This window comes from Hyla sarda, chromosome 5 (assembly GCF_029499605.1).
Source record: "Hyla sarda isolate aHylSar1 chromosome 5, aHylSar1.hap1, whole genome shotgun sequence".
In the NCBI taxonomy this organism is placed as follows: domain Eukaryota; kingdom Metazoa; phylum Chordata; class Amphibia; order Anura; family Hylidae; genus Hyla; species Hyla sarda.
In genome coordinates, this window is record NC_079193.1 from 300,172,433 (window position 1) to 300,197,038 (window position 24,606).

General features: G+C 47.5%; 1 long non-coding RNA gene across 1 annotated transcript in view; it reads right to left on the bottom strand.

Moving 5' to 3' along the window:
- Positions 1-22,666, bottom strand: part of LOC130272707 (uncharacterized) — a 37,861-nt gene extending 15,195 nt beyond the window's left edge. The window contains exons 1-2 of the long non-coding RNA XR_008843697.1: positions 22,538-22,666; positions 21,725-21,892 (exon numbers count right to left, since the gene is read on the bottom strand). This is a non-coding gene — a long non-coding RNA (uncharacterized LOC130272707). The remainder of the gene's footprint in view (positions 1-21,724; positions 21,893-22,537) is intronic.
- Between the last annotated feature and the right edge of the window lie 1,940 nt (positions 22,667-24,606).

A 24,606-nucleotide genomic window follows, 5' to 3' on the forward strand; every position in this document is an offset into this window, starting at 1 on the left:
GCAGAAAAGCTTCACAATCCCTAATACCGTATATACTCGAGTATAAGCCGAGTTTTTCAGCACGATTTTTCGTGCTGAAAACACCCCCCTCGGCTTATACTCGAGTGAACTCCCCCACCCGCAGTGGTCTTCAACCTGCGGACCTCCAGAGGTTTCAAAACTACAACTCCCAGCAAGGGAGGAGTTGTAGTTTTGAAACCTCCGGAGGTCCGCAGGTTGAAGACCACTGCGGCCTTCGACATCATCCAGCCCCCTCTCACCCCCCTTTAGTTCTGAGTACTCACCTCCGCTCGGCGCTGGTCCGGTGCTGCAGGGCTGTCCGGTGAGGAGGTGGTCCGGTGGGATAGTGGTTCCGGGCTGCTATCTTCACCGGGGAGGCCTCTTCTAAGCACTTCGGGCCCGGCCTCAGAATAGTCACGTTGCCTTGACAACGACGCAGAGGTGCGTTCATTGCCAACGTACTTCTGCGTCGTTGTCAAGGCAACGCCTCTATTCCGGGCCGGAAGCGCGGAGAAGAGGCGCCCCCAGTGAAGATAGCAGCCCGGACCACCTCCTCACCGGACAGCCCTGCAGGACCGGACCAGCGCCGAGCGGAGGTGAGTACTCAGAACTAAAGGGGGTGAGAGGGGGCTGGATGATGTCGAAGGCCGCAGTGGTCTTCAACCTGCGGACCTCCGGAGGTTTCAAAACTACAACTCCCAGCAAGCCCGGACAGCCGATGGCTGCCCGGGCTTGCTGGGAGTTGTAGTTTTGAAACCTCTGGAGGTCCGCAGGTTGAAGACCACTGAGGGCGAATGATGACAAGGGGATGATGAAGGGGGGATGTGTGGGATGATAAGGGGATGATGAAGGGGGGATGTGTGGGATGATAAGGGGATGATGAAGGGGGGATGTGCGGGATGATAAGGGGATGATGAAGGGGGATGTGTGGGATGATAAGGGGATGATGAAGGGGGATGTGTGGGATGATAAGGGGATGATGAAGGGGGGATGTGTGGGATGATAAGGGGATGATGAAGGGGGGATGTGTGGGATGATGACAAGGGGATGATGATGAGGATGTTAATGACGGGGGTCTGGATGATGACAAGGGGGGATGATGTATTTCCCACCCTAGGCTTATACTCGAGTCAATAACTTTTCCTGGGATTTTGGGTTGAAATTAGGGGTCTCGGCTTATACTCGGGTCGGCTTATACTCGAGTATATACGGTAACAAAGACAAACATTTTTGATGAAACATTTTTATGAAAATTTAGGACAGCGAGTGCTCTCTATATATTACTAGAATGACGCAGCCTGGAGTTGGCTGCAGCATGAGGAGACCATTGAAATGTGTGATTTTTTTATTTGAAATTTAAATCAAAATTTGTGTCCCGGACCCCGCCGTGTGGGTACAAAGGCCCTAATCTCACAAGCACCTACAGGGCTAATGTGGCCGTAAGATGTAGGCGCAACGTCTCCATAGCCCTGACCGGCCATTTTTGTTTTTTGTACCTTTGTTTAAGAACAAGCGCATATCCAAGAGTCCAGAAGACTCTATAATGCAGGACGGTGGACCACCAAAAGACATTCTTCTATAAAATAATTTTTTATGAAATGAAGAAGCAGAGTTCATCCCTCTACATATTTTTTTTTTTAAAGTTTTACTTTACTGGTGTAGCAGCATGGTCAATCTACTCTGAGGCATCTGGCATTGGTGGCTGGAAATCCTGGCTGATCCATCTCTGATTCATCTTCACAAACGTCAGTCTCTCCACATTTTTAGTGGACAGTAGTGTTGAGCGGCATAGGCCATATTCGAATTCGCGATATTTCGCGAATATATGGACGAATATTCGGCATATATTTGCTAAATTCGCATATTCGTAATATTCGCGTTTTATTTTCGCATATGCGAAAATTCGGCCATGCGAAAATTAGCATATACGGAAATTAGCATATAAAAATTACCATAAGCGAACATTCGCATATGCGAAAACTAGTCTCACACAGTAGTATTAGAGCCTTCTTCACACCACACAAGCTGGAAGCAGAGAGGGATGATCACTGTGATGTGTATGGTGGAAAAAAATGAATATTCTTGATTACGAATTTATAGTGCTATATTCGCGAATATTCACGAATTCGCGAATATGCGATATTCGCGAATAAAATTCGTATTGCGAATATTCGCGAGCAACACTAGTGGACAGACGAGTTTGCCTTGGGGTGACTATGGCCCCGGCCGCACTAAATACCCGCTCTGATTGCACACTACTGGCCAGGCAGGACAAAGGGCAAACTCTGCTAGTTGCAGCCATAAATCAAGTTTGGCTGCCCAGAAGTCCAGTGGATCTTCAATGGTTGTTGGCATGGCCATGTCAAGGTATGCCACCACCTGCTGGTTCAGGTCCTGCTCCATGTCTACCTGCTGCTGATGAGTTGCTTCACTGAAGAAAGCTACTCATCAGCGACTGTAGACTCAGGCTGCTGCTTATTGAGCTGGTACTGCTCCTGCCACCCCTCCCCAGCAGCCATGGCAGTGGAAGGTGAGCACAGAGGGCCCCCCGAGTCAGACCTGAGAGTGGATGGACCATGTGGCCGATAGGCATCAGCCAACTGAATATGTAGAATCTCTCTGTAGTAGGTCAGTTTGTCCTCCCTCTCAGGTCCCCATTTTGGGACGGTAGCGAGGGTCTTATAAGGTGGAGATCCAGAAGTCGTCCCGCTGATGCATTTTGACAATTCGGAGGTCACTACGCAAGCAACTGAGCATGCATCGTGCCATTTGCACCAGTGACTCAGAGGGACTACCTGCCTCCATCTCCACTGCATACTGCCACGGTGTGTCTGGGTCCCCTGTCTCAACTTCCTCATAACCCTCAGGCTCCTCTGGCTGCTCCTGCTCCTCCTCTCCTGTCCAATGACTAGAAACACCGGCCATCTCATCCAACCTAAACTGTGCTCCGCTCTGCCACTCATCATCCTCCTCCTCCAGTTCAGCCCCCACAGGGCTCATATAGCCTTGAGATGTAGGTGCAATGTCTCCATGGCCGTGCCCAGCCATGGTTTCAATCATTTGTTGTAGGAAATGTAGGAGTGGAATTACGTCATTTATGGCATAATCCAGGTGACTCACAAATAATGTGACTTCCTCAAAGCGGCTCAGCAAACAGCAGGTGTCACGTATGAGCTGCCACTGGTTCACATTGAAGTTACACAGGGGAGTACTCCTATCTGCTTGGATCATCAAGAAATCGGTGATGGCTTTTCTTTGTTCGTATAGTCTGTCCAACATATGGAGGGTGGAATTCCAACGTGTGGCAATGTCACAAATAAGACTATGTTGTGGGATACCGTTCTGACGCTGCAGCTCAAGGAAGGTGTGCCATTTTCAGGATGTTTTGCAAATGGGGTGAAGACTTGAGGAAGTGCTTGACAACCAGATTCAACACGTGTGCCATGCAGGGCGCATGTTTCACACTTCCTTGTCGCAGCGCGGACATGATGTTCTTCCCATTGTCGGTCACCATGGTTTCCATTTCCAGATTTCGTGGAGTAAGCCATACTCGGATTTCTTTAAGAATGAACTTTAGCAGTTCCTCCCCTGTGTGACTCCGTTCGCCAAGGCAAACCATGTGAAGAACAGCTTGACACCGCCGTGCCCTACACACATGGTACAATGAAGGGCCACCGAGATTTGGACGTGCAGTGGAGGCCGAAGACACGGTGGAGGATGGGGAGGCGGCGTCGCACACTGTAACAGGACCAACTGCCTGGGAGCGAGAGCGTGGAGGATGAAGCGGTGTGACCTGTCCAAGTTGTTGTTGTGGCTGTGCAGGAATCACATTTACTCAGTGGGCCGTAAAAGACAAGTAATGTCCCTGCCTGTAGTTACAGCTCCACACATCGGCGCTGCCGTGCACTTTTGAACACACTGACAGGCTCAAGGACTGGCCCACCTTCTCTTGTACAAACTTATGCAGGGCTGGTACTGCCTTCTTTGCAAAGAAATGACGGCTTGGGACTCTCCATCTCGGCTCGGCACAAGCCATCAATTCTCTGAAAGGTGCAGAGTCCACCACTTGAAAAGGGAGGGACTGCAACACCAGTAACTTGGACAGGAGCACATTTAACTTCTGCGCCGTTGGATGAGTGGGCGCATACTGTTGTCTCTTGGACATGGCTTTGCCGATGGATTGTTGGCGGAATGGCTGACTAAAAGCGTGAGAAGCAGGAGCGACAGAAGGAGGGTTTGACACAATGCTCCCTTCGGCTGAGGTGGTGGAGCCTTAGCTTGATGAAGGAGGGAGCGGATGGCCACTGGGTGATGCAGCAGGCTGGACCACTACATCGGAGCCACAGTTCTCCCAGGCCACTTTATGGTGGCGAAGCATGTGTTGACGCAGGGCCGTGGTGCCGACATTGGGACCCTGGCCACGCTTCACCTTCTGCCGACAGATCTTGCATGTGGCTAAGTGAACCTCCTCTGGATGCCTTATGAAAAACTTCCACACCACCAAGTAGCTGATTTTCCCACCCGCAGTCCGCACTAATTGACTGCTACTGGCGCCGTCTCCAGGAACTCCAGTTCCACTACCTCCCGGAATGGTAGGCTGCCGCAAAGCAGGTGGTCTCCCCCGGGCACGTTTGTCTCCTGAATTTCCACTACTGCCACCACGCTGACTGCCAACCGTGCTACCACCTTGCTGCCTCAAAGGCAACCTGTAACTCTCTTCTCCTGATGATGATGAAGCTGCTTCTGCACCCGGCTCCCAATTGCGATCGGCTTCATCATCATCAACAGGTGTGTGCACGTCACTGATGTCCTCCTCAGGTTCCCCAACAGTGTCTGCTTCAGGACCCTGAACACTTGCATCACCGCCTCCCATGTCACTCTCCGCATCACTACTTGCCCGCCTAGTGGAGCAAGCGGCGGATGTCTCCTCCCCTTTTTGGCTGTCCAGTAGCTGTTGACTGTCCTCTATTAGATCGTCCTAAGTAAATAGTGGAGCTTAACCCACAGCATAAGATACTTCCTTAGGAGAGGGAACAGCATAGGACAAAGGCAATGGGAGGACAGGGACTTCTCCCGGGCCATGCCAACTGAGGGTTGTGTCTGAAGAACCCACCGACTGTTGACTGGGGTGTCAGATGTCACTTGTGATGATGTGGTTGAGCGTGTTAACCAATCGACGATGGCAGAGGGGTTGCTGGTGGAGACACGACCGCTGGCTCATAACGGAAGCTCAGGCCTCTTGCTGTGACTCCTGCTGCCACTCACGCCAAGTCTGCTGCCAACTCTACCTGAAATATTTAGGCCTCTGCCACTCCTCTGTGCACGTCCTGGCACTTCTCTGCCTGACATACTTAGTGCGTTTATGAGGGTATTACAATACGCTACACTACTCTTTAAACATTATTTGTCTAGAACAGCAGCAGGTGATTACTTGCGGCTGTCCTTTCACAGTATGTAGGCCCTTGACAGATTAACAGTTACTAAATGGTACAATACTTGGATGTACCTATGCTGTATGCACTGATGAGGGCAGTAATATGCCTAACTATACGCAGAAAAAACTCTGTATTTTTGTAAAAAAAAACAGTCGGTGAATACTATTGTTTGGACTTTGACAGTATGGAGCACCTTGACAGCTTAACATGTACTAAATGGTACAATACTTGGATGTACGTATGCGGTATGCACTGATGAGGGCAGTAATATGCCTAACTATATGCAGAAAAAACTCTGTATTTTTGTAAAACACCAGCCGGTGAATACTATTGTTTGGACTTTGGCGGTATGGAGCACCTTGACAGCTTAACAGGTACTAAACGGTACAATACTTGGATGTACGTATGCGGTATGCACTAATGAGGGCAGTAATATGCGTAACTATATGTAGAAAAAACTCTGTATTTATGTAAAACACCAGCCGGTTAATGCTATTGTTTGGACTTTGACAGTATGGAGCACCTTGTCAGCTTAACAGGTACTAAATGGTACAATACTTGGATGTACGTATGCGGTATGCACAATGAGGGCAGTAATATGCGTAACTATACGCAGAAAAAACTCTTTAAAAAAAAAAAAACAGCCGGTGAATAGTATTGTTTGGACATGCACAGTATGTAGCCCCTTGACAGATTGACAGGAACAAAATGGTACAAATGCACTACAGTCCACTGAACAATCACGTATTTCTGAACAGCAGCAGGACCCAACAGTGCAGCACCACAAAAAAAAAATTTAGGGATTAAACCCTAAATTGCACTCTGTCACACAATTCTGAGCAGCAGAAGATTTGTGGAGCAAAAAAAAATAAACTCAATTGGGCTCTAAAATGAGGAGATAAGATGCTTCAGAAAGTTCAGGCAGCTTGGAGATCTGTATGAGGCAGCTGACAGCTATCTGCCCCTCTCTGCTGCAATGCTTAATAACGTGAATAGGAGGTTTAGCTATCAATCATCCTTCTCAGTGTGAACGGCAAAGCACTCTGCACACCTGTCTTTCCCTAATGCTGATGTGACTAGCAGCTGCAGTGTAACGCTGTGGTATGAGCTATTTACACACATGCAGTCCCGTCCTCTCTATCTGAGTGCATAGATGAAATGAAGAGAGGCAAGATGGCTGCCAATTAGATAGCGGCTGTAACATCACAGGGGTCAGTGAACACTGATAGGCTGCATCTCACTTGTGATTCAGGGTCAGCCCGCTTACCTTCATTCCCGCCGCTGTTTCCCGCCCTCCCATAATCCCCTGCCCCATGTACTCACATGTGGATCCGCCATCTTAGGTCTCCAATAGCCTGGAACACTGTAAAATGGAGTTTAATGAAGCGATTTGCACGATATAATCGCAGCGATATTCGTATTCATTGCGAATCTAATTTTTCATGAAATTCTTAACGAATTCGGGTTCGTCAACTTCGATTCGCTCATCTCTAGTTATTACCATTTAAAGAGACACATGTCAAATAAAAAAAAAGAGCCTGGCTATCAGGGTAAAAAATAGGTCCATCCTTAAGGGGATATACAGGATCATATAGTGGTATATACCAGCTGTAGACAGGATCTGTATACCATGTAAGTGATTATATACAGGACCATATAGAGGTATATACCAGCTGTACACAGGCTCTCTATACCATATAAGTAATTATATACAGGACCATATAGAGGTAGATACCAGCAGTACACAGGATCTGTATACCATATAAGTGATTATATAGAGGACCATATAGAGGTAGATACCAGCGGTTCACAGTACAGAAAGACAAAGAAAGTAACAGCACAACTCCAAGGTTTGGGTGTTCAAGTCAGGGCTGAAGATTTATTGCTCCATAAAACAAAGCACTTTATGTTATATGGTGCAATAAATTTTCAGCCTTCATATGAACACCAAAACCTTGGTGTTTGACTCCATAAGTGATTAAGTGTACGTTCACACCTGGGTATTTTCTGCTGGAGATTTGATTTAGCAGATTTTGCTACCGCATAAAGTGAGTGGGCAGCAAAATCTACTAAAGCAAATCTGTAGCCAAAAACTACAGATAAAATTACATCTAGAGACTCACAGGTGGCATCTTTTCAGCGGTGTCCTCTTTCTTTTTTTTTCTCCATTCGGCTGAGACCAACATGACAGCTTCTTCCAGCCAAAACTTCCTCTCTTCAGTATCTGCAGGACAAACATGTTAGACTCTGCAATTTTCCAGTGCCCGCCAGGGCCCCCCAGTGCCAGCACCCTCCTCTACACAATAACCCTATCTATAGGCCTCCTTACTATGTAAAAAAATGCTCCCTTGGAGTCCCGCTCAGTTAAAATGGGCATGTAGGTAGCCAAGTAGTTAAGTATGTAGGTAGGTAACTAACCAGGTAGTTAGGTAGCCAGTTTTTTATATAAGTAGGTAGGTAGTCAGGTATGTAGCTAAGTTAGGTAGCCAAGTATGACAGAAGGTGAGTGTTTCCCAACCAGGGTGCCTTCAGCTGTTGCAAAACTATAACTCTCAGCATGCTCAAACAGCCTTTGGCTGTCTGGGCATGCTGGGAGTTTTAGTTTTGCAACACCTGGAGGCACCCTGGTTGTGGAACACTGCCTTGGAAGCCTTTTAATGCAGTGTTTTCTTTTTACAACCAAGGTGCCTCTAGATGTTGCAAAACTACAACTACAAGTCTGGACATGCTGAGAGTTGTAGTTTTCCTACATCTACAGAGGGCCATAAGATGGCAGTGGAGTCATGGTGTGGCCAACACCTCTACCCCACCTCTTCACCATACGGGTCAAATACCTTTCTGCCGAGCCGGCCCTTCCAGGTCCACACTGAGCCTGCCGAATGCCACGGCTCCCCTGAGGTCAAGGCTCTCCACTCCCTCTTGGTTCCAAACTGAGGGGCGGGCCGCCGTCTTCTGGTGGGCTGCGCAAATCCCGGCCAAAAACATTGTGCTGTCTGGGTCCAAGAGGGAAATCCTGCCCCATACTGCCCCCCCCCCCCCTCCAAAAAAAAAGAAAGCCATAAAATTGCACTGCATGTTCAAGAGCTCAACAGCAATGCAACTCACATTAATCTGCAGCATTAGGTAAACAGAAGTTCCCCCACAATAGATAGGCAGCATAGTTACCCCAGATTAGATAGTATATACAAAGCTTCCCCACGCCCGACAGATACATTTAGTTTAGATACATGCCTAAACTAAATCATATACAACAAGAAGAAAAATAAATTGCTTTATTGAAACATAGGTACTCAAAAAGACATACCGTATATACTCGAGTATAAGCCGACCCGAATATAAGCCGAGGCCCCTAATTTCACCCCAAAATCCCAGGTAAAGTTATTGACTCGAGTATAAGCCTAGGGTGGGAAATACATCATCCCCCCCCTGTCATCATCCAGACCCTCATCATCATCACCCTGTCATCATGCCCTTGTCATCATCCCCTTGTCATCATCCCACACACCCCCTTCATCATGCCCTTGTCATCATCCCCTTGTCATCATCCCACACACCCCCCTTCATCATGCCCTTGTCATCATCCCCTTGTCATCATCCCACACACACCCCTTCATCATCCCCTTGTCATCATCCCCTTGTCATCATCCCCTTGTCATCATCCCCTTGTCATCATCCTCTTGTCATCATCCTCTTGTCATCATCCTCTAGTGAACTATCCGCCCTCAGTGGTCTTCAACCTGCGGACCTCCAGAGGTTTCAAAACTACAACTCCCAGCAAGCCCGGGCAGCCATCGGCTGTCCGGGCTTGCTGGGAGTTGTAGTTTTGAAACCTCTGGATGTCCGCAGGTTGAAGACCACTGCGGCCTTCGACATCATCCAGCCCCCTCTTACCCCCTTTAGTTCTGTACAGTACTCGCCTCTGCTCGGCGCTGGTCCGGTGCTGCAGGACTGTCCGGTGGGGAGCCGATGGCTGCCCGGGCTTGCTGGGAGTTGTAGTTTTGAATCCTCTGGAGGTCCGCAGGTTGAAGACCACTGCGGGTGGAGAGTTCACCCGAGAATAAGCCGAGGGGGGTGTTTTCAGCACGAAAAATCGTGCTGAAAAACTCGGCTTATACTCGAGTATATACGGTACATTTAAAAACATATAAAATTACATATAGAAATAGAGGGTAAAACTGGTGAAAAACTGAACTGAAATGGTGGATAGAAATGGGATGTGACCACAGTGTAAATAGCTATATCAAGGGTATGTTGTTTTCCCAACAGTCATCATCATTATCATGAAGCTAAATAGCAGCAATAAATGCAAAGTGCATGAAACAGATAATTCAGAAGAAACCTGCGGGCTGCATGATGAATAGCGATGCTCCTGACGCTTTCCTGATGATAATTTTTAGAAACTGAATTGGACAATAGAAATTAATAAATAAAAAAAGATTCTTTATTCATAGCTCTGTGGACTATGCTTTTCAAGGGGTGGGACCCCCTCTTCATCAGTTCCTCTGATTGGTCCAGCATTCAACAGGTCACATTTATACAGAAAAAGCCCGCGAACAAATTAGTGGGTTTACATAAAACAAGCATATAAAAATAAAAGCAATTGTAATGGATCCTTCATAAAACATGTATGTACAGATTGAAAAAAATCACATTGGGTATTTGACAGTCGCAGTGTTCCGGGTATTTTTAGTTAAAATGATCAGCAGAAAACATTACAGGTAATCATCTGGCTTTATTGCAAAACAGCATATTCATATGAGAACAGACAGCATGTTTAGTGCATGTAAACTGTGCATAGCCAGACAGACCGAGGCTGCACAGCACGCACCACAGCACAGAAAGACATGGAAGATGGCCGGCGAGCACGGGGCACCAGCCCAGTGCTCCCAAACATCGTACAACAGGAGAAGCAAACCAACATCACAGGTATTTCAGGCTCCCCAGCTCTGTATAACACATAAATAACACATAGAGGGGGGTGTGGCTCGGCACGCGCGAGATGAGACGTACTGACTGAGGGCTCCTGCCGGACCGCATATTTTGGGGCTGCTTCTACTGCTGTGGGAGGCAGGTCCCACAAAAAGAAGAATAAAAAGAGCTCCGCTACCGCCAAAGACCGTCCCGGCACCATCCCCTGATTTTTTACCTGCTCGGCGTGCTCCTCCTCAGCCACGCGGCCTTCAGCACTGCCACCGCCATCACCGCTCACTCCAGCGATACCTTCATACTGCCCTGCTCCTGGCCCTGAGATGAGCGCAGGACAGAGAAACCCTGCTGACAGAGCGGCAGCACCCACAGCCGCTCCAGAGACCGCCGGCCCTCACAGACAGTTGACGGCTGTTTCCCTGACCCCGCTCCCGTGTGGTGCGAGAGAAGGGACCCGTAGCTCACAGGCCCCGACTCTACAGAAGGGTACTGCCTCCTCCCGGACCACGCCAGAGCCTACAGGGAGTGGAGGCCTCGTCCCTGCGGCTCACAGCACTTCCAGAGGTGAGAGGGCTGATTATAACTTGGGGCAAAACCAGACCGGCACCCCCCTGACCTCTCCACCTCCACACAGTGTCCCCAGGCACCAGAGCTGAGAGACTTGCGATCATTCCCTCTGGGGGCCCTGCACCTCCCTCTCAGAAAAGGACACTACAACCTGCCACCAGCACTCACCCACAATCTGGGAAAGACCTGATATCTCCTTGCAAAGAACATGATCACACTCTCCCCTCTGTTCAACCCCCAGTGCCTGGTCCACCTGCAATCAATGCTGTTAATTGGGCGGACACCATGGACTCTGACACTCCACATTCTGACTGGATCTCATGACTCTACACCGGATAGTGACACCCCTGACTATTGGGGAGCCAGTCCACCCGCTAAAAAGAAATTATTTAAGACGCCAAAGAAGGCCACACCAAGATCTTCCTCTCAGAATACTCATTCATCTTCAGATGATACCCCAACTGAGTACCAACAGAAACATAAGAGGAACAAAACACCTGACCGCCGCCTGACCGCAAATCCAGTCCCACCCAATCCACTCCTGCCGTCCCCAGAGGCGGCGAAAAACACTCTCAAAAACCACCCGGAACTACAGGCCCTGCTGGCCTTATTGCCTACAAAAGCTGACATACAGACCATGGCCACTGATTTGAGATTGGCTTGGCAAAAAGACTTGAAACCAGTTAAGACGGACATTGCTCAGATGAAAGATAAAATTACTACCTTGGAAACCTTCCGCGACTCTGTTATCACACAAATCCAGTCGCTGAAAGAAGCTACGAAAAACTTGTTCCCTCACCAAGCTGCTGAAATAGAACACATCGACGACCTAGACAATAGGAACAGACAGAATAATATCAGGATCAAAGGTCTTCTTGAATCCGTCCAACCCCAAAACATCCCGAGGACGGTGCAATTGATATTCAACGAGATCCTTAAGAAACCGCCTGATACCCCGTTAGAGCTAGGCAGAGCTCATAGGGCCTTAAGGGTCAAAAATCCAGACCCAGCTAAACCCCGGGACATCATATGCAGGATACATTTCTTCACCCTAAAGGAGGAAATAATGAAGAAGGCACGATCCTTAAAAACGCTTTACTATGATGGACACCAGATCTATCTGTTTCCTTTCATTGCGCACACTACGCCTACGGGCAGCGCTCAAACCCCTCTTGCAGATTCTACAGAACGCGAAGATAGTGTACAGATGGGGATTCCTGTTCTCCCTAATTGCCAGGCATGGAACCACCACAGTTGTCCTACGCCACCCACTAGACCTCCAGAACTTTCTCAATACCTTTCGCCTTCCACATGTGCCCTTGCCTGAATGGGACAGACTTTATAAACTTACTTCATAACCCGCTGCCTACAGCCAAGCGTCCCTAGACCTTGAATCTGAATGAACCTCAAAGGTCTTCGAAATCCTCCCAATCAAGACACACGACCTGATCTCAGATGACCTGACGATGTACTCGTCATTGCATTGTCCCCTCCGTTGGTCGGTCTCATGAGAAGACCTTGGACTACCCTGCAATATTTTGCTTTATGGTTCCAGCTTGTTATAGGTGCTTACTCTGACTTGTTTACTAACCGCCCCCACCCCAGTGCCTCCCATCTGTCATTCCCCACCCCCTCAACCTCCCCAACCCTACCTGACTCCATTGCTAATATGTACTAACTCCACATTACCTAATTGCTTCCTCCAACCTATCACCATGCTGGATAATGCTCTGGCCTTCCTTCCTTACTGCTGACCAGTTGCACTCGCCCCCACCCCTACAGTCTTGTCATACTCACAATACCTGCCTCCCATACTCTTTTATATATGCGGACCGATTTGCCTTCGGTCCCACCAATTACTTACTGCCCCTGCCTTTCCCATAGCCAAGTGGCTCTGTCATATGTCAGAGCGACCTTCATATAGCTCGTTAGCGGTCATAGCCAGCGGTTGATGCTCCTACACTGCTACTCTCTCCCACTCCTGGTGGGCACGCCTTCCACGTTACCCCAAATAGTCAAAGGATTGGACTGGTTCTGATCCTTCTTCTGGCCCTTATGGCCTTTCCTCTTAGTCCAATTGTACCCATTCTCTTATGGTTACTCTCTCTACCCTTGACTTCCCTGTCCGCGCCCCCCTGCTTTCCTTGTCTTCCTCCTCTTACCTCTCCTGTCTTTTTCATTCTTCATAGGACCTGGACGTGTGGCGGGGACCTGCTGGCTGGTCTGGACCACCTGGATCTCCTCGGCTCCAGAGGTGAGTGGCGCCTACTGACTTGTCCCTGACATGTCCATTGACGTTAAGTTAGTATCCCTCAATGTCCAGGGGCTCAACACCCCAGAAAAATGAGCTCAAGTGCTTTACTCCCTACACAGACAGAAGACACATATTCTTTTCTTACAAGAAACCCACTTCAAAACAGGCCACATTCCTAACATAACAATCCAATATTACTCTACCTGGCTCCACGCCATCAACCCATCCTCCTGGTCTAAGGGCACCTCCATTGCCTTCCAGAAATCCCTTCCTCTGTCGGTCACTTCGCATGCAGTAGATCCTAATTCTCGCTATGTGTTCGTGAACTGTGAACTTCAGTGACGGAGGCTCACTCTTGCGAACATATACGCCCCCAACAGGGAACAAATCCCTTTCCTTATTAGAACCCTAAACAAATTGTCCCAGTTCACCACTGGTCCTATACTAATGGGAGGGGACCTTAATCTCCTCTTATTCCCCCACATTGACACTTCCACGGGACACTCGACCTTATCTCATATCAAGCTTAGGGCGCTCCGGAAAAAACTCTGTGACATGCAATTGAGTGATATCTGGAGGTCACTACACCCTCAAGAGAAAGATGATGTTTTCCTCCCACGCTAGGGGCTCATATAGTAGGATTGACTATCTTTTCTGCTCTCATCAACTTCTCGGCACAAATTGGGACGATGTTATTATCGGACCCCGCCCCGGTGTTTGGCTCATGTACACTTCCCAACTCAACCAAACCTCACTCTACTTGGTGCTTGAATGAGTCCCTTCTTTTGGATGAGCTGTGCGCTAAAGAACTTAGAGACTCTATAAATCATGTCACGATTCGGCTGGCAGGTGGTGGATCCTCTGTGCCAGAGAGGGATTGGCATGGACCGTGCTGGTGGACCGGTTCTAAGTTGCTACTGGTATTCACCAGAGCCCGCCGCAAAGCGGGATGGTCTTGCAGCGGCGGTAGCAACCAGGTCGTATCCACCAGCAACGGCTCAACCTCTCTGACTGCTGAAGATAGGCGCGGTACAAGCGAGTAGACAAGAGCAAGGTCAGATGTAGCAGAAGGTCGGGGCAGGCGGCAAGGTTCGTAGTCAATATGGCAATAGCAGGAGGTCAGGAACACAGTATGGACAAACACAGTAATAGCTTTCTCAAGGCACTAAGGCAACAAGATCCGGCAAGGGAGTGCAGGGGCAGTGATCAGATATAGCCAGGGAGCAGGTGGAAGCCAATTAAGCTAATTGGGCCAGGCACCAATCATTGGTGCACTGGCCCTTTAAGTCTCAGAGAGCTGGCGCGCGCGCGCCCTAGAGAGCGGAGCCGCGCGCGCCAGCACATGACAGCAGGGGACCGGGACGGGTAAGTGACTTGGGATGCGATTCGCGAGCGGGCGCGTCCCGCTGTGCGAATCGCATCCCCGACGGCCATATCAGTGCAGCGCTCCCGGTCAGCGGGACCGACCGGGGCTCTGCAGGGAGAGAGACGCCGTGAGTGCTCCGGGAAGGAGCAGGGACCCGGAGCGCTCGGCGTAACAGTACCCCCCCCCCTTAGGTCTCCCCCTTTTTTTGTCCGACAACTGCTTTACCTGGGACGAGGACACCGGGAAAGAATGGAGGGTTTCCTCAACGGCAGGCAGTACAGCAGGAGTGGGAATGGGGAGGGAGGGCAGAGGGTGAAGCTTGGCACGGGGCAGGGTGACACCAGGACGGGGGCCATGAGGAGGCACTGAGGCTTGCCTGACGGGACTGGGAGGGGGGGAGAGGCATTTCTTGTGGCAAGCAGAGTCCCAGTTCTTGATTTCCCCGGTGGTCCAGTCAAGGGTGGGAGAATGAAGCTGGAGCCATGGCAGACCGAGGAGGACCTCAGAGGTGCAGTTGGGGAGGACGAAAAATTCAATCCTTTCGTGGTGGGGTCCAATGCACATTAAGAGGGGTTTTGTGCGGTAACGCAGGGTGCAATCCAATCTAACTCCGTTGACCGCGGAAATGTAGAGCGGCTTGACGAGACGGGTCACCGGGATGCAGAACTTATTCACCAAAGACTCCAAAATGAAATTCCCAGAGGCACCAGAGTCCAAGCAGGCCACGGCTGAGAGGGAGGAGTTGGCTGAAGGAGAAATCCGCACGGGCACCGTGAGACGTGGAGAAGCAGACTTAGAACCAAGAGACGCCACACCCACGTTTCCCAGACGTGGAGGACGAATAGGGCAATCCACCAAGAAATGCTCGGTACTGGCACAGTACAGACAAAGATTTTCTTCCCTACGGCGATTCCTCTCTTCCTGGGTCAGGCGAGACCGATCCACTTGCATGGCCTCCTCGGCGGGAGGCCCAGGCGTAGACTGCAAAGGATGCTGTGGGAGAGGTGCCCAGAGATCTAAGTCTTTTTCCTGGCGGAGCTCCTGATGTCTCTCAGAAAAACGCATGTCAATGCGGGTGGCCAAATGGATTAGTTCTTGCAGGTTGGCAGGAATCTCTCGTGCGGCCAGCACATCCTTGATGCTACTGGATAGGCCTTTTTTAAAGGTCGCGCAGAGAGCCTCGTTATTCCATGATAATTCGGAAGCAAGAGTACGAAATTGAATGGCGTACTCGCCCACAGAAGAATTACCCTGGACCAGGTTCAGCAGGGCAGTCTCGGCAGAAGAAGCTCGGGCTGGTTCCTCGAAGACACTACGGACTTCAGCGAAGAAGGACTGGAGTGTGGCTGTGGCAGGATCATTGCGGTCCCAGAGCGGTGTGGCCCAAGACAAGGCCTTTCCTGAAAGAAGGCTCACTACGAACGCCACCTTAGACCGTTCTGTAGGAAACAAGTCCGACAACATCTCCATATGCAGGCAACATTGAGACAAAAATCCACGGCAGAGTCTAGAGTCCCCATCAAATTTGTCCGGCAGGGACAAGCGGAGGCTAGGAGCGGCCACTCGCTGCGAAGGAGGTGCAGGAGCTGGTGGAGGAGATGGTAGCTGCTGTTGCAGATGCTGTAGCTGCGACTGAAGTTGCTGTACCATGGTGGACACTTCCGACAGCTGGTGACTTAGATGGGCGATCTGTCGGGATTGCTGGGCGACCACCGTGGTGAGGTCAGAGACAGCTGGCAGGGGAACCTCAGCGGGATCCATGGCCGGATCTACTGTCACGATTCGGCTGGCAGGTGGTGGATCCTCTGTGCCAGAGAGGGATTGGCGTGGACCGTGCTGGTGGACCGGTTCTAAGTTGCTACTGGTATTCACCAGAGCCCGCCGCAAAGCGGGATGGTCTTGCAGCGGCGGTAGCAACCAGGTCGTATCCACCAGCAACGGCTCAACCTCTCTGACTGCTGAAGATAGGCGCGGTACAAGGGAGTAGACAAGAGCAAGGTCAGACGTAGCAGAAGGTCGGGGCAGGCGGCAAGGTTCGTAGTCAATATGGCAATAGCAGGAGGTCAGGAACACAGTATGGACAAACACAGTAATAGCTTTCTCAAGGCACTAAGGCAACAAGATCCGGCAAGGGAGTGCAGGGGCAGTGATCAGATATAGCCAGGGAGCAGGTGGAAGCCAATTAAGCTAATTGGGCCAGGCACCAATCATTGGTGCACTGGCCCTTTAAGTCTCAGAGAGCTGGCGCGCGCGCGCCCTAGAGAGCGGAGCCGCGCGCGCCAGCACATGACAGCAGGGGACCGGGACGGGTAAGTCACTTGGGATGCGATTCGCGAGCGGGCGCGTCCCGCTGTGCGAATCGCATCCCCGACGGCCATATCAGTGCAGCGCTCCCGGTCAGCGGGACCGACCGGGGCGCTGCAGGGAGAGAGACGCCGTGAGTGCTCCGGGGAGGAGCAGGGACCCGGAGCGCTCGGCGTAACAGCTCATTTTACTTCTGATCATGCAGCTGACACCTCCTCGCCCATCATTAAATGGGAAGCACTGAAATGCGTGTTGAGAGGTATCCTTATTAAACATGGGGCGAGGTTGAAGAGGGAAGCGTCGGCCTTTGACTACAGTCCAAATTACAAACTTTGGAATCTCTCCACAAACGCACACAGCAAGATCTAGTGTACAGGGACCTGATCAAAGTTCGCACCGAGCTGTTGGCCCTCATGAATAATAGCCATAGACATTACAAGCAATTGACAGGGAAGCTTTTTTACAAGTGGGGTAACAGATCGGGGAAACTTTTAGCTAGAGCCCTTAGAGCTAAGCGCTCTTCCTTGTTTATACAGAAGATCAAACCCCCTTCTGGTCCCCCTACTCATCTAACACAGGACATATTAGAAGCATTTCGTTAGTATTACGAATCGCTCTATAATCTCCAGAAATCTCCCTCCCCCGTCGCCCCGTGGTACAAGCGATCCCTCCCTGTCACAATACATATCTGATACAGTCCTGCCGCGCCTTTCCCCGGAGGCTGTCCAGGCCTTGGAGGCACCCTTTTCTTCGGAGGAATTACTTGATGCTATTACCCACTTGCCTGCGGGCAAATGCCCAGGCCCGGACGGGTACACGTCTAAATTCTACAAAGCTCTCCGGTCGGAAGTAGTGCCTCCATTGCTGGAAGTCTTCAACGACTTCTCCACTACACGTAATTGCCCCTCCCCACACACATCCTTTTTAAAAGCTTACATCACGGTCATTCCGAAAGAGGGTAAGGACCCTCTATTATGCACTAGCTATAGACCAATTTCTCTGCTCAACGTCGACACTAAATTATTTGTGAAATTGATAGCGAATAGGTTGGCTCCGTTCATACAGTCCCTAATCCACCCAGATCAGGTGGGCTTCGTTCGAGGACGTGAGGCCAGAGACATCACGCTATTCCTTCTCTCGCTTGATGCGGAGAAGGCCTTTGACCGAGTGGATTGGGACTTCATGAACGCTTCGCTGTCACAGATCGGTCTGGGCGCGACAATGTTATCCTGTATCAACGCACTCTACTCCAACCCAACGGCCCAACTTAGAATGAATGGTCAGCTGTCGGCACCGCTGGACATTCGCAACGGCACGAGACAGGGGTGCCCTCTCTCCCCGTTACTATACATAATTTGTATGGAGCACCTCCTGATAGCAATCAGAAACAATCCTGATATTAGAGGATTGTCCCTGTCCTCGGGCCAGAGCAAGTGTGCAGCGTTCACGGACGACCTGCTACTTTACCTCTCCTCAACTCTCACCACCCTCCCATCACTGCTCTCCACGATTAAACTCTTCTCCTCCTTAAGTAATTATAAGTTAAACATGTCAAAGTGCGAAGCTCTTAACATCTCGCTTCCTCCTGACCAAATTGGAGCCCTTAAACACTCTTACCCGTTCACATGGCGCTCCGTTTCCTTGAAATACCTTGGCACCCAGATCCCATCTAATCTCAAAGACACCTTCAAACTCAACTTCCCCCCACTATTACACACCCTTCAATCCGACCTAGCCAAATGGGACAAAAGAGACTTCTCATGGCTAGGCCGGATCAATATACTTAAAATGAATGTGCTCCCAAGACTGCTGTACCTTTTCTCTAGCCTCCCCATTGTTCTACCTCGTTCCTTCCTCAAGGTACTGTCCTCCTTACAGTCTAAATTCGTCTGGGCCGACAAAACCTCTAGACTAGCGAGACACATCCTTATACGTAGGAAGCCGGATGGCGGCCAATCACTCCCTGACTACCAATCTTACTATCTAGCGGCAGTACTCACACGTGTCTTGGATTGCTTCCACCATGCTAAAGATAAACAAAGGACCCAAGTGGAATCCGCTATTGTTGGGAGCGATCCAATAGCACTTCTATGGTCACCTCGCCTCCCACCCTCCATCCCGTCCATACATGACCTCCCTCCTGTACTCTTATCTATCTGGAGTGCACGTAAGACTTACTTGTCGCACATCCCGGTCTTCCTGCAAAATGGCCCACTGATGCCCCTCTTTGACAACCCAGCCTTCCTCCCACGAGCTTTTGCACCGCTTTCTTAGCTTTCAAAAAAACTAATTACACTACCTTCAATTCCCTACTCACGGGACCCAATCTGAAATCCCTTAGAGAGATCGTCGGGGACTCTGAGCCTACCCCCGCCCAATCTTTTCAATATGCACAGCTAAAACACTTTTACTCGGTCTCTAAACTGACCTTACACCTCCATCGACCGCTGACAGACTTTGAAAGGCTTTGCACTGCCGCGACTCCTACCTCCAATACTGTTAGCGTTCTGTACGCCCTACTTCTTAAGGACACCATGAGCCTACCTTTATCATTTAGAGCAGGCTGGGAGGATGAGATTGGCCATCCAATACCAGACCCTGACTGGTCCAAAGCGCTCACCAATTGCCACAAAACCTCCATCTTGTGCAAAGCACAGGAAATCAATTATAAAGTGCTCACGAGATGGTACAGGGTCCCACAAAGATTGGCTAGGATGTTTCCTGGCGCTTCTGATGTGTGCTGGAGATGCCTTAATGACAGGGGCACTATGTTGCATGTTTGGCTCACCTGCCCTTCCCTACAACCTTTCTGGTCACATGTCATCTCCATAATTAAGAAAGTAACTCTGGTGGATCTCCAGCGCACGCCGGAGACGCTCCTCCTTTCCATCCTACCCCAGACTATTTCCAAAAGTACTTCCCGCCTGATTTCCTTCCTCCTTCTGGCAGCTAGATCTGTCATACCTCGGCTTTGGAAGTCGACGACTCCCCCCGACCATCTCTGCTTGGTTACTGGCAGCTTCCAAACTCCATAGAATGGAGGAGTTGCTAGCTGACTCCTCTAAACAATCAGCTAAATACCTCTCAATTTGGGCACCATGGATACACTTTACATCCTCCCCAGACCACGACTCTCTGTTCCTGGCTACCTAGCTGTTCTGATTTTTTTTCTTATCCCTCCACTTCATGATCCCACTGAATCCTTGGCTGACTCCCCCTTGACATTGATGACGGTATCCCTACCCGACTATCGGGACTGTTCCTATGACTGACATGCCTGCCCTGTGAGCCGAGGGGTATCCTGCAGTGCCCTGGATTGCCCAGTGAGTTACGCGCCCTCATGCCTAGGTCCTATCTTCAATGCAATGCAATGTTACTGTTTTCTGGTGATTTACACTTTAGATCATTTAATCAACTCCTTTACTATTACCACCAGCTATGACCCTTGTGGACTTGCGAGGCTTATCCTCGGTTTCGTTTACTTGGGATCGTTCTGATTCCTCTTCACTTCTTTTTGGGTGTCCACACGTGTGCCCATGAAAACCCTCATTGTAGTATTATTCTGTATAACATTGCTTCGTTTGCTATGACATATATGTTTTTGCTTTTGTTGAAAAATTCAATAAAACCTTATTTTGAAAAAATAAAATAAAATAACACATAGAATGAGGGAGATAATTTAAACACGTTGGTTAGTGTCCTTAAATTATCTCCCTCCTTCTATGTGTTATATACAATGTAATACTATCTGACCATAAGATTTTCAATTAAATATGATCCCTCCTGCCAATTTACTGGGAGTATTCCCAGTTCATACTAAAAATACACATTAACTATAGATACGCATTTGCAGAATAGTATACAACACTTTTTTAAAATTTTACTATTTATGTAATATTTATGCATGAATTCCACTGAATGCAATCAATCCTATTAGATGTTAAAATGTCAACGGGTTTGTTAGTCTGCTCTCCTGTGAGCAGGGCTGTTACAGAGCTGGGGAGCCTGAAATACCTGTGATGTTTTTGTACCCTCTATTTCTATATGTAATCTTATATGTTTTTAAATGTATGTCTTTTTGAGTACCTATGTTTCAATAAAGCAATTTTTATACCCCCACATTTGATAGGCAGCATAGTTCCCCCACATTGGATATGCAGCATAGTTTCCCAATATTGGATAGGCCGCATAGTTCCCCCACATTAGATAGGCAGCATAGTTCCCAAACATTAGATAGGCAGCATAGTTCCCCCAAATTAGGTAGCATAGTTTCCCCACAGTAGGTAGCATAGTTTCCCCACAATAGGTAACATAGTTTCCCCACATCAGGTAACAGTTTCCCCACATTAGCACATTTCCCAAAATGAGCATAGTTTCCCCACATTAGCATAGTTTCCCCACATTAGGTAGAAGTTTCACCACATTAGGTAGCAGTTTCCCAACATTAGCATAGTTTCCACAAATTTGCATAGTTTCCACACATTAGGTAGCATAGTTTCCCCATATTAGGTAGCAGTTTCCGCACATTAGGTAATAGTTTCCCCACATTAGCATAGTTTTCCCACATTAGGTAGCAGTTTCCACACATTAGGTAGCCGTTTCTCCACATTAGGTAGCAGTTTCCCCACATTAAGTATAGTTTCCCCACATTAAGTATAGTTTCCCCACATTAGGTAGCAGTTTTCCCACATTAACATCGTTTCCCCACATTAGATAGCAGTGTCCCCCCATTTGTAAATTTTCACCAAATTAGGTAGCAGTTTCCCTACATTAGCATAGTTTCCCCCTCCCTTGATGCAGACAGAGACACACACACAGACAGACACACACACAGACAGACACACAAAAACTGAGACACAGAGGCACACTCACCTGGCTTATCTTCAGCGGAGGCCTGATGAATGATCTCACTGATGTCCTCCTGTACAGTTATGCGGAGGAACGTCGTCAGACCCAGGCTAGCCAGCAGGCTCACTGTTTTAATGCGGCCGCTCCGCAAGTGAGCAGTGATGGCCCAGCGGCAGGTTCGGCTTAGGTGGCCTAAGAAAAATAAATTACAATCGGCTCCAAGATTCGGGGCTGTTGCCCCGTTAACCTCCCCGGTGACACCCCAAGACATTGGAATGATCTCAGATGTCCATCATTACTGACAGGTGTCAGCTGCAGATAGCAGGCAGCATCCACCAGGTAGAAATCTTGCTCCATTCCAAAACCTGTGCCACACTCTCTTACATGACCCATGACATCACTATAAATTATAGGTTGGTAAGAGGTAAAACTTAAATACTTAGGGGCGTGGGTATTGTAGCGCTCCACGTCGAGACCACAGTTTATATTTAGATCACCCAGCATAAATCATAAGTACTAAGAACAATAAATCACAGGGTTGTGTTCAGGGTGTGCTTTAAAATATAACTTTTAATTCGGTTTATAATAAAAACCACCAAAAGTAATTAGTGTGTACGTGACCAGCACCAAAACTCAAATTAAATTATATAAAAGACACCAGGTCTAGCTCCCTGGTGTCTGTTATATAATTTAATTTGAGTTTTGGTGCTGGTCACGTACACACTAATTACTTTTGGTGGTTTTTATTATAAACCGAATTAAAAGTTATATTTTAAAGCACACCCTGAACACAACCCTGTGATTTATTGTTCTTAGTACTTAAGAGGTAAAACTTACCATAGATGCTAGATAGCTGTTGGATAACACTTGTTGGACTAAAAGCTAACTCGTCTGATCACCCCATATACATGTATGCTTGACTTAGCTGGGTGTGTTTGTGTTTTCAAATTATAGGGGTAAGCAAAAGACCATCACATACCTAAGAACAAAAAGATTGGGCAGTTGAAATCCAACTGACAGATCCTTGTCTCTTACATTATTTCTGCCACTGGGGAGAGTTGAGATGTCATCATGCACATTTGATGGTTGGCCAGAGCTGTCAGAATTGTTATTTTTAGACAGCATGTGTCTGATATACAGTATATGGCCAGCTTTACATTACATTTTCTAACCAGTTTCAAAGGGATCAAGTCATACACATTACTTAAAAATAAATTACAGTGACTCCACTTTGTATCCTCATTTGAGCATCTTTGAGTTCATTTGCGTAAATACTTTTCAGGTGTAAAGAAAATCTCATTAGTTTTCATAAAAGAAAAACAAGCACCACAGCAGAACAGTGAAATAAGAAAAATAAATGAGACAATGCGGTACACATAAACTTTCTATGCATACAATGACTTATATAACAATATTTGGATGGTTGATCCTTAGGTACCTTTGCAAAGTCTGTAACCTTGTGAAACTTTTGCCAATTTTATCAGTTGACATTTTGCCTATGATTTCAACCAATAAAAAAGCAGGATAGATACAGCTGATACAATTGGCATGGCAGGGAGTTTGGTGTACATGTAGCCAGCCTTGCTTTAACAGCTTTAACTTTAGAATATTTATGTGGTATTTTCTTGCAAATTCAACAACATTTTTATTTTTAAAGTCTGGTGTATTGTTCAGTAAGCAGAGAGTTATGATAAAGGGGTATTTACATTTCTTACTAATGGTTGCAAATGTTAAGAAGTGGTTCAGAAAGCACTTTTTCTCATAAAAGGAAAAATCTTAATTTAGAGAAACCTTATTACATTCCTAAATTGAAACTATGAATATAGTCTAGAAAGAACTCCATCCGGCACCAAGGTATGAGGTAAAAAAGGCTTGTCTTTATTTTTTCCACCCCAGGATACATACAGATAAAGATGTCTGACGCGTTTCGCCCTTTGCAGGGCTTAATCGTAGACTAATACATCTCATAACAAACACGATTAAAATACTGAGCGGTCCGGTCACATGACCTACCGCATCATCACATTAAAATTGCATGGAAAAACTGGATACCTGGATAATACATGGATCACACCCTATTTAGAAAAACCTGAGGTGGCTGACTACGAGCTAATTCACACCAGCCTATTTGGCCGTTATTCCTGTGTGCGAATTTTATCCTAAATTTATACCGATATAGCTGTAAGCCTAACTAATTTGATAATCCCAAATATTAAATACAATTAGTATGAAACAGAAGGGCCATGTATAAAACTATATCACTTATAGGAGAGATAGAAACGCCAAAATAACTAATACTATCTGGGATCTAATTTAAGGCTATAAGGTATTTCTGAGATAGTGCCAAACTCACTCTTATTTTTATTTATATTTTAAATTTCTGTTATTCTAAATATTAGAGCCTGTAATGATTTTACTGATAGAAATGGATTCTACATATATTCATCACACAGGATAGAGATGTGGGTGAACATAGGTAGTGCTCAGTACATATTATTTTATTCTTATATGTAAAAGTATTTATCAATCATGGGATACTAGATTATAATGTTGGCTATAATGATATATACCTATGGTTTTATATTTGCTAATGTATATTTTTCCTAATTTCATAATTATATATATATTTTACTATATTCATATTTTATTTATATTTTTATTATTATTATTACAGTGTAACTTTAGTTTTTATTTTATTTTTATTATTATTATTATTATTTTAGTTACTGTTTACTACTATACCACCCTTATTGTTAGTGTTTCACTATTTGTTATGCGCTATAATGGTTATCTTTTATTGCCTATTATTTTATTTTAATTTTACTTTTATTATTATTGTTACCTTTTTTAATATAATTATAGCAAAACTCCTCTTTTTATATTAATGAATAGCATTGTTAATAGGT